This window comes from Medicago sativa, chromosome 2, assembly GCF_051527215.1.
Source record: "Medicago sativa cultivar Bolivia chromosome 2, Bolivia_mono, whole genome shotgun sequence".
Classification (NCBI taxonomy): Eukaryota; Viridiplantae; Streptophyta; class Magnoliopsida; order Fabales; family Fabaceae; genus Medicago; species Medicago sativa.
The window spans coordinates 55964265-55974990 of record NC_140750.1 but is presented as its reverse complement, the minus strand read 5'-3'; the positions used below and the strand labels follow the sequence as shown (position 1 = coordinate 55974990).

At 37.8% G+C, this 10726-nt stretch overlaps 1 pseudogene; it reads right to left on the bottom strand.

The window, feature by feature from the left end:
- Positions 1–352: 352 nt before the first annotated feature.
- On the bottom strand, positions 353–2851 carry LOC146949116 (protein FAR1-RELATED SEQUENCE 5-like; annotated as a pseudogene).
- Between the last annotated feature and the right edge of the window lie 7875 nt (positions 2852–10726).

Here is a 10726-nt window from a genome sequence, read left to right as displayed (position 1 = left end):
AACATTCCAGCACAATAACATCAAGACAACAACAGTGACATAACCAACTATGCTACTTAGAACGCAGAACCGAAAGTGACAAAAATCAAAGTACAGTAACAAATAGTTCAGAGTAAGTGAACAACATTGGCTTCGCTAACAACAATTGTCATGTCAAATACACTCAATAACAGTTTACATACATATAATCTGATTCACGTAAATTCACGTAAACTGAGCCTGATAAGTACTCTTATGCATAGAAACAGGCGAACATGAAGTACTCAAATCACACAACAATCTTAAGAAATAATACATAAAAGTATTTCTGAATTACATAAAACTAGCTAAGAAGTAAAATTTAACTAAACTATTACATAGGTGAAACACCTTCCACGACATCAAAGTTTTTCTGACCTACAAGGCTAGACATCCTGCAATGCAAAAGAACATCTATTAAGTCCTAACAAAACAATACAAAAAATTGTATTAATGTACAACGAAGATCAAATTTGGTTTAAGAATACCGTTTCAATATTTGAGCAGCCTTCATCTATAACCATGTCTTCAAAAACAACATTGCCTTTTTTTGGCCCGGTAGGAATAGGACAAAACTTACGATTATGTCCCTTTCGCCCACATGCTCCACACAATTGGGCTTTTCTTGGTGTTTTACCTTTTTTATGAGACAACGGTGCACCACCACAACCCTTGCTTCTTTCTCCATTTGAATTTTTCAAAATCCCCTCGACATAAGCTTTGTTAAACGTTTGTTCAGTCTGCTCACCATTACAAATTGATTCTAGTGAACTAGTGCGTCTTGAAATGATATCCATTGTTGTCCTTATGTATTCAGCTATCCCACATTTAACTGATGCATTAGCGATCCTCTTACTAGATTTAACAGTCTACAAATAAGCACCAAGGCTGGATCACTTGGATTTATAATTTTCTCCTCAAGACTAGATATAGAATCTTTGGCAGAATTTGTCCATCTTTGCAAAATGACAGTATCATGCAAATTGACAATTTCTAACGATACAAAAACTGCAAACAAGTGTTTGTAAGGAATTCCCAAAAACTCCAAACTCATACATGAACACATAAATTCTAGCTTTGATTCAAAGAACAACACATGTCATTCCACACCTTTCTTACCGTACCTAACTACATTGTAATTAAACTTTGACCCACACTGTTTTATACCAATCACCCTACAAGCACAAGCCCTCTTGAAAACAGGGACAAGAAGATTAAATATCTCTCTTGTGTAAATTTTAGAAGTTGACATTTCAAGAGGATATAATTGTGATTGCAAAACAGGTTCATCAAATGATGATGTAAAATCGGGTTCTACTTCTCTAAACCTCATGTAATTAAGCCAACAAAAAAAATGACGAACAAAGTCCAACAAATTATCCCTAAGGTTGACATACTTACTAAATTCCGAGTGAAGTCCCTCACAACGGGAGGTTTTTCGGAAGCCATAAAAAAAAATTCCCCTAATGTGTGTTGTTGCCCACATTTTATGCTTCTGATACAGATCAGGCACCCATACATTTTCCTCAAGTCCTAAATCCGCAACAAGTTTATCCCATCTACGATTGAACTCACCAACATCAAAGCCACCTAACATACATTGTTTGAACCTTGATACCAATTCAGTAATTTTCACATTAGACGTGGCATTTCGAATCAAGTGTCAAGCACACAAACGATGATGGGCATTAGAAAACATGGTTTTTATGGCATCTCGCATAACCAAATCACCATAAGTTATAATCAACAAAGGACTTTTCCCCCCATTGTTTCAAGTAGTTGTTGCAATAACTATACATAAGTCGATTTTGTCTCATTTGCAACAATAGCTGCAACAAACACAATACTCTGGTTATGATGATTGACCCCGGAGAAAACTACAACTGGACACAAGTGTATTTTTTTTATAAGTTGTGTCAAAAGCCAATACATCACCAAATACAAACCAATACTTTCTACCAACACCATCACACCAAAATAGGTGCTCCAGACAACCATCCTCGTCTACTGTATGCCTCCCAAAAAACATATCATCTTTTGAGGACAACTCAGATAAGAAGTCCAACATCTTTTTTGCATCAGAGACATTGGTACGTCTTTGCCTATACTGCTCATTATACATGTATCACCTTAAATATCCTATGTTCTCATAACCTCCAGCCTGATGAGCAAACAAACCATAAATGTGTCTCGTCTTCATACCGACGTTCCTCATGATGCTCATTTGATATTTGTCATATTCACTCATTTTCCTATGTGCAGGGAGCATACCGGTAAATATCTTGTCTACAAATGAATGATTATGTACATCATTGAAATACTCAATGTACAATCTTCCGGACTTTGTTTCGACATGCACCTGACATCTAGCAGTACAACCACAACGAGACTCTGGTTTCAGTTTGCATTTGGGAATGAAATTCATACTTTTTTCAACTTTATGTCATTCTCTGTGACACACAAATGTATGTTGAATTATTTCCCCACCAAAGTTTTTCACAACTCTATCTTTCCTACCATCAAATCCTTTAGTGCTTGCATACCAATTATGAAACATAAAAGCCACGCCTACATTTGGGAAATGAAACTTCATTAAATCCTCAAGACTTTCTTGGCATAAGTTCACCTTAGCAATATCATCAGGACCATCAATTGCTTTTTCTGGACCAAAATCGCAACCAACATTCTCGTTGTCTTCGTTCTCTTCATCTACACTATCAAAATCACTTGCTTCAAAATGACGAGTACCTTCAAATTCCCCCTTGCTAGTACTTTCCTCTTCCACTGAAACATCATTGAATTTCTGAAAATAATGGATAGATGGTTTTGTCATATAAACAAAACTCATGAATCTTTTTCTTAATCAACAAATTTTTGAAGGTGAGAAAAACACAAGAAGGGGGGTTGAATTGTGTTTTAGAAAAATTCTTCGTTTCTCCTAAAAACTGAACACACTGATCAGAAGCTAAGCGAGACAGCTTCTGAAGTGATAATCAGAATCTAAATGCAGCGGAATAAAACAGAGAGAGAGAAGAAGAACGACACAAAGCAATTATACTGGTTCCTTCCACAATCCGGAAGTAGTCCAGTCCCCCTTGCATTCCAAGGAGATTTCACTATGAATAATATCTGATTACAAATGCTCAAGCACACAAGCAAGAGACTTCCAATGCTCAAGCACACAAGCAAGAGACTTCCTTTGCTCAAGAACACAATCAAGAGACTTCCTGCTCAAGCACAACTGCAAGAGACTTCCTAACTAAACAAAATTACACAGAAAATTGTTTAAGGTTGAACACTTGATATACAATCAGAGGTGCTCACAATACAAATCAGATACAGACTCAATGGACTTAAGAATTTCTAAGATATGACTTTGAGACACAGAAATTCTAAGTGAATGCAGAACAATTTCAGCAGAGGTTTGGTACTTGTGAAAATCTTGTGAGTCTTTCGTTCAGCGTTCTTGCATTGCCAAATCTCTAGGTCTTCACTCCTTTATATAGAGGTGTGAAAGAGACGTTGTGAAATTGTCAGCGCACCAAAGAGTCGTTGTTGAAGCTTGATCTTTCACCAATGATATATTGCCTGATTTGGTTGTTGTCCTATGAAGAACAAGTTTGAAATCCATTCCTTATCCAAAGGAACATCTATGCAGGCGAAGCTGTATTCTGGAGCTGTTTTCTTGTCTTGTAGCGTGGACACAAAACAGAGTAGTGGAGAACGTGGTTGTACAATTCGTACAAAGTACAATGTCAACGCTTTCGTCCAAATTGCAAGCACAAGCCTTCAAACACCTTTGAAATGACCGTTGCAAAACTCCACTAATCCTTTGTTTGTGTTTTCGAATCCAATAGACAGCTTTTGCATTGATAATTCTTCAATTCTTTGAATGTTTTGCAAATCCAGTTGATCTTCAGCTTCTGGTGAAATGACTTCTGATGAGGCAGCTTCTGATGATGCAGCTTCTGATGATGCAGCTTCTGATGAAGCAACTTCTGCAGCTTCTGATGGTGCAGCTTCTGATGATGTGGCTTCTGGACCTCTTGTCTTCAGAAGCACTATTCTTCAGGAGCAGCTTTACTTCAGGAGCGGTATTTCTTCAGGAGCAGCTTGACTTCAGGAGCGCTTTGCCTTCAGAATCATCTAAGCTTCATTTCCTTTTGCTCTTTATTTGCTCATTCAGAACCAATGATGATGTAACTTTATAATTATGGTCCTGTACACTTGAACAAATATTAGCTAGTCCAATTTACAATTTTTAATACCTTGTTATCATCAAAACTCTTTAAGGTTCATTGTTAAACACATTTTGTTCCAACAATCTCCCCCTTTTTGATGATGACAAACAAAAGTATTTAAAATTGATCAATTGTTGTTAATCTAATTAACAAGTTGACTTTGGGGTTCTGAGGTTTGTAAGCTCAGAATCTGAGGTTTGTAAGCTCAAACTCCCCCTGAGTCTGATAGTCTTTAAGGTGAGGTTTGTAAGCTCCCCCTAAGTTCTATCCAGGTTAATTAAATTCATTTTTCGCACAATAAAAAATATCAGAGCTTAAAAACAAAATTGAATCATTGAAAGAATTAACTTATAGATAAGAAGAATGGTTCAATTAATTTTTCTTGAATTTTGATACTTCTTCGTTCGTTCATAGCTTATACCAATAAGGTAAAAAAAAATGATAGAAGTTTTTCAAAAATTTCAAATGCCATTAATGGGGCTCAGAGCCTTTAAATACTTGTCACATATACTCCCCCTTTTGTCATTATCAAAAAAAAGATAAAAAAATACGCATAAAAGACAAAAAGATTTGAGAAAAACTCAAACAAAAGAGAGTATACAAGAAATTAATCAGATCAAAAATAAATGAACATGAATATCTAAAATATCAGAAGCAGCTAAACAGTCAGAATCAGTAAGCATTCAGAAGCAAAGAGAATTAAAACAGAATGGTTTCAGAAGCAAGGACTAGGAATTTAAAACAAACAACAAACAAAAAGAAAAACACAAGGGTGTGCAACTAAGGGTTGGTTTGATGTTGTTTCTTCATCTCCTCCATTTCTTCAATCTTCTTTTGCAACAGTTCTTCAAGCTGTTGTTGCCTCTGGAGAAGAGCCTGTTCCCTTTCCTTAGCTTCTTGCTGCTGCTGTGCCATCTGTTTCTTCAGAAGCTTACACAACCTGGCTTCTCTGGTCAAGTAGTCCGTTTCTGAGAAGAAAGGCTGGTTTGCCAGGAGCAGTGTAGAACTTCTTACTCTGAGACTCTGATTCAGATGCTCCATTAAATTCCTGACAGAAGCTTCCTTGCTTCTGATGCACTTAGCCCTTATGCTTTCAATTAGCTCAGTTGCCCGGTTCTGAAGAGATGCCCAGGAGTCATCATATGCACTTGTGAGATCAATTGTCCTTCGTTGATCCACAAGATTATGCAACTGACTCAGGATTGAGAGAAGCTCAGAATTAATATATCTAGATTCCAGGATGTTTGAGGGTGGTTGTTCAAGGATTTCAAGATCAGAATCACTGATTTCCAAATCTTGAACAAGGTTAGGAACTGGAATGGTAAAGTGTGTTTGTGTGTTAGAAGATGAAGGCTGGTCAGAGGCAATGTGAGTGGTAGAGGTTGAGGCTTGAACATTGACTAGAGAGATGTCAACATCCATGGGAGTTGGTTCTGGGGAGTGTTCAGGTAAAGGTTGAAATTCAGTTTCAGTTGGTGGTTGTTGTGGTGAAGATGATGTTTGAGTGTTGAGTTGGGGGTCAATGGTAGCTGTTGGTGATTGTGGGGGTGTTGTGGGTTTATGTGGTTCAGGTGTTTGTTGATGGGGGTTTTCTGAAACAACATTTTCAGAAGCAGCTGCTTCTGGAGTTGTTTCAGAGGCCTTTTCTGAGGTAGATTTGTCTATGGGTAACTTACCTGAGTAGTGGAGAGCAAGATTGTCTAAGACAGAAGTGTCTTCTATTGGTTCAGGTGCTGATGGTGAAGAGGGTGAAATGGGGAGAGAGGTGACTGGAATCTGAATTACCTGATCTGCAGGGCCAGCTTCAGAAGTGATCTTTTGTGGATCAGCAGCTTGAGGAACTACTTCTGAAGTTCCCTCTTCTGGAGCATTTTCAAAAATGAGCATCATATCGTCTTCCTCATTGTCTTCAGTAGGCTTACCAGCAATGGCTCTTACTTCAGCCAATTTATCTTTGTAGAACCTATCACAATCTTCCAATCCCAAGGCCTTGAGCTTTTCATCTCTTTGATGAATGTATTGTGCTTTTTGTTCCTTTCTGTCTGATATAAGATCAGAAGCACGTTCATCTGCCATCCTTTTCCTTATTGGAGTCATCTCAACCATAGGACTCACAAGTTGAAGGGGAGCCTTCTTCTTCTTCAGCTTGGGATCAGCCTCTTCTTTCTCCATTTCTTCAAGAGCTTCCTCCAGCTGCTCTTGGGTGATTACCAAATCTGCCTTACCTTTTCTTCTTTTCTGAGGAATAGAGGCAGCACCAACCTTCTGCATCTTTCCTTTTTCCTTGATAGAAACAGGTTTAGCAGCTTCTGACTCAGTACTAGTTCTGGCCTTCTTTCCTTTAGTAGGAGCAGCATCAGATTCAGAACTAGTTCTGGCCCTTTTCCCTTTAGGTGCATCAGAAACAGCAGCTTCTGACACAGCAACTGCTTTGGCCTTCTTGCCTTTCCCTTTAGCAAGAGCAGCTTCCTCCTGAGACCTCGCATCTTCCTCCAAGACGTACTCAGTTACTGATTGAACTAGGAAATCAGAGTCACTTTCCTTAAAGATGGGAGGAAAGTCCCTGATTATCTCAGTTTCAGCAGTTGTCATCTCTAGCCACTTTTCATCTTTAGGGGCTTCTTTGATGAACTTCATAGAGCATAAGCTCCTGCTACTGATAGTCCTTTCAGCAGTAGAGACTTCGAAACATCTATCAGAAGCACTCCTTGTCCTTTTTAAGAACTCCAGCACCCTTCCTTGATAAAAGATTTCAGACAGCAATCTTCCATAGGGTACTTGTTTTCTTCCTCTGATAGTGCTTTCATTTATGGCCCAGCAGAGATGATCCATTACATATCTTGGGAAGTTTATCTTTTCCAGAATAGCCATGAAGTAAATTGCTAGCTTCTGTTGATTGTTGGGTTGGTCAGATCCTCCTGCTCTTTGAAAGAAGCAATCATTACTGAATTTCACCAACATCCTGTTGTGAATCTCCATTTCAGAAGGCTTTGCATCTTTCTTCCCACCCAAAAGAGTGTTGTAGTAACCTTGTAGCAGGACATCTTCCTTCCTGACTATTTCTTGGAATCTTCCCTCTGCATCCATCCTACAAGCTTTAGCTATAACGTCCTCAGTGATGGTTATAGGAATGCCCATCACTTCAGACCTTATTTCTAAGCTATCAAATGATGTAGGATTCATATCCATGACCATTTTTCCTTTCTTTGACCCAGCTTGTTTGCTTACGACTTTTGCAGGCTTTTCATTGTACACTTCAGCTTTTAACCAAAAGTCCTTGACCAAGTTCACATATGTTGGCCCATTTAGCATCTTGAAATACTCAGACAGCATCTGAGTCTCTATCAATCCTTCCATGTTTACTTCATACTTCTTGAGTGAAGCAAAATCCACCGGTGACTCTACTTGAACTATTAAGGATTCCCATGGAATATCCATAGTCTTCTCTTTGTAGATGGACCCAGATTCTGATACGCTTTGCTTGTTTGATGTAGATTCTGAAACTTTTGAACTTGATGATGCCATTTGATGATTGACGAAGACTTGAAGAAGATGAAGATTTTAGGGTTCTAAGGTTGAGAGAATGCGCTTACTTCGCAAGAGGTTTGAGAGCAAATGTGTTTGTTGTGAGTGAGTAGTGTGTGAATTGTCAAAGTGTTAAAAGTAAAACGATTGCAATTCAAAAGAGACAAACAAACATAACATTAATGACAAAATTGGGGGCGCGTGAAAAGTACTTTCAAAGCTTTTAAATCATCATTGCCCTTTTAGTTATACACCAACACATACAGGCCACGTAAGAAGTTCACAGAGTAACTACCAAGTTAGTGGGCCAGAAGTTACTTTTTAAAAGGTAACTTCCAACGTTTCCACTAATTCAACTATTCAGAAGCAACAAATCCAGCTTCTGGACTTCAGATGCTGACGTCATCATCAGAAGCGAGTTTTCCTCAGAACCTCAATAAAGAGCTTCTGATGGACTACCGCTTCTGAACTAACTTCAGAACCTAAAATCCTATTCAGGAGCAAGCAAGCATTTAATCAGATACAAAGTGCATGTTCAAAATTTTCTTTATAAAATCAAATCTTTCAACAGTTAAAGGCTTAGTAAATATATCAGCCCATTGATTTTCAGTATCAATGAATTGTATATCTAAAATTCCTTTTTGAACATAATCTCTGATAAAATGGTGTTTGATTTCAATGTGCTTCGCTCTTGAATGCAAAATTGGATTTTTAGACAAACAAATAGCAGCAGTATTATCACAATAAATGGGAATACTGTTAGCAGTTATCTGATAATCTTCCAACTGATGTTTCATCCAAAGTAGTTGTGTACAACAACTTGCAGCTGAAATGTATTCTGCTTCTGCTGTAGACATAGCAATAGTTGTTTGTCTTTTGCTAGCCCAGGATATAAGATTATCACCCAGAAATTGACAATTGCCACTGGTTGACTTTCTTTCAATCCTATCACCAGCATAATCAGCATCACAGAATCCAATTAGCTTATAATCTAAGGATTTCCTATAAAGGAGTCCAAGATTGGTCGTTCCTTTCAAATACCTGAAGATTCTCTTGACAGCAGTCATATGAGATTCTCTAGGATCTGATTGGAATCTTGCACACAAGCATACACTGAATAAAATATCTAGCCTAGATGCAGTGAGGTATAACAAAGAACCAATCATACCTCTATACAGCTTCTGATCTACTTTAGCTCCTTCATCTTCTTTGCTTAAGGTGCACGTAGGGTGCATTGGAGTGTTCATCACTTTACAATCTTCAAGTTTGAACTTCTTCAGAAGCTCCTTTGTGTACTTTGATTGATGAACATAGACTCCATCTTTGCATTGATTGATTTGAATGCCCAGGAAGAACTTCAGCTCTCCCATCATGCTCATTTCAAATTCATCCTGCATTAACTCAGAAAATTCCTTGCAAAGAGATGCATTAGTAGAACCAAATATTATATCATCAACATATATTTGCACAACAAGAATATCTTTCCCAAGGGTCCTTCTGAAGAGTGTAGTATCAACCTGTCCTCTTTTAAAATCATTCTTGATTAAGAAATTACTTAGTCTATCATACCAAGCTCTGGGAGCTTGTTTCAAGCCATATAGTGATTTCTTCAGTTTAAAAACATGGTCAGGATATTTAATATCCTCAAATCCAGGAGGTTGCTTGACATACACTTCTTCTTCTATGACACCATTTAGAAATGCACTCTTGACATCCATTTGATATAATATTATGTCATGATTAACTGCATAGGAAAGAAGTAACCTGATTGCTTCCAATCTTGCAACTGGAGCAAACGTTTCAGTGTAATCAATGCCTTCTTGTTGACTATACCCTTGTGCAACAAGCCTGGCTTTGTTTCTTGTTACTTCACCTTGCTCATTCAGCTTGTTTCTGAATACCCATTTTGTTCCAATAATGTTCTTGTGCTGAGGTTTGGGTACCAGATCCCACACATCATTTCTTTGAAATTGATTCAACTCTTCTTGCATAGCTAGGATCCATCCATCATCTGAAAGTGCTTCATCAACTGTTGTAGGTTCAATCATTGAGATTAGTCCAATCATTGACTCTTCTTGTCTGAAATGTGATCTTGTTCTTCTTGGACTATCTTTGTTTCCAATGATTAGCTCCTCAGGATGTGAAGACTTGTGTTTGAATGTGTTTCTGGGAGGATCTTCTTGATGTGAGCCATCTTGTGCTTCATCAGAAGCAGTTTCATCTTGCGCTTCTGATGTGGGTTCAGCTTCTGGACTATCTTCAGACTCAGCTATCTGATCAGGTTCTGGAGTAGCCTCAGGAACCTGTATCTCTGCAAAACTTTCACCTTGCTTTGAAGTTTTATCTTCAAGCTCCTTGTCATCAAATTTAACGTGCATAGATTCTTCAACACAAAATGTTTCTGAATTATACACTCTGTATGCCTTTGACCTTTCAGAGTAACCTAAGAAGATTCCTCTTTGGGCCTTGGCATCAAATTTCTTTAGGTAGAGCTTGTTGTTCAGAATGTAACATGTACATCCAAATTGATGAAAGTAAGAGATATTGGGTTTTCTTCCTTTAAAGAGTTCATATGCTGTTTTCTCCAAAATAGGTCTAATATAGATCCTGTTTTGAACATAGCAAGCTGTATTCACTGCTTCTGCCCAAAAATGTTTTGGTAAATTGTTTTCATGAATCATGGTTCTGGCCATTTCTTGTAAAGTTCTATTCTTTCTCTCTACAACCCCATTTTGTTGTGGTGTTCTAGGAGAAGAGAATTCATGGAAAATTCCATGTTTTTCACAAAAAGCTTCAAATGGCTCATTTTCAAATTCTCCACCATGATCACTTCTGATTTTCAAAATTTTTGATTCTTTTTCAGATTGAATTTGAATGCAGAAGCTACTGAATACATCACACGCAACATCTTTACTCTTTATGAATTTCACCCAAGTCCATCT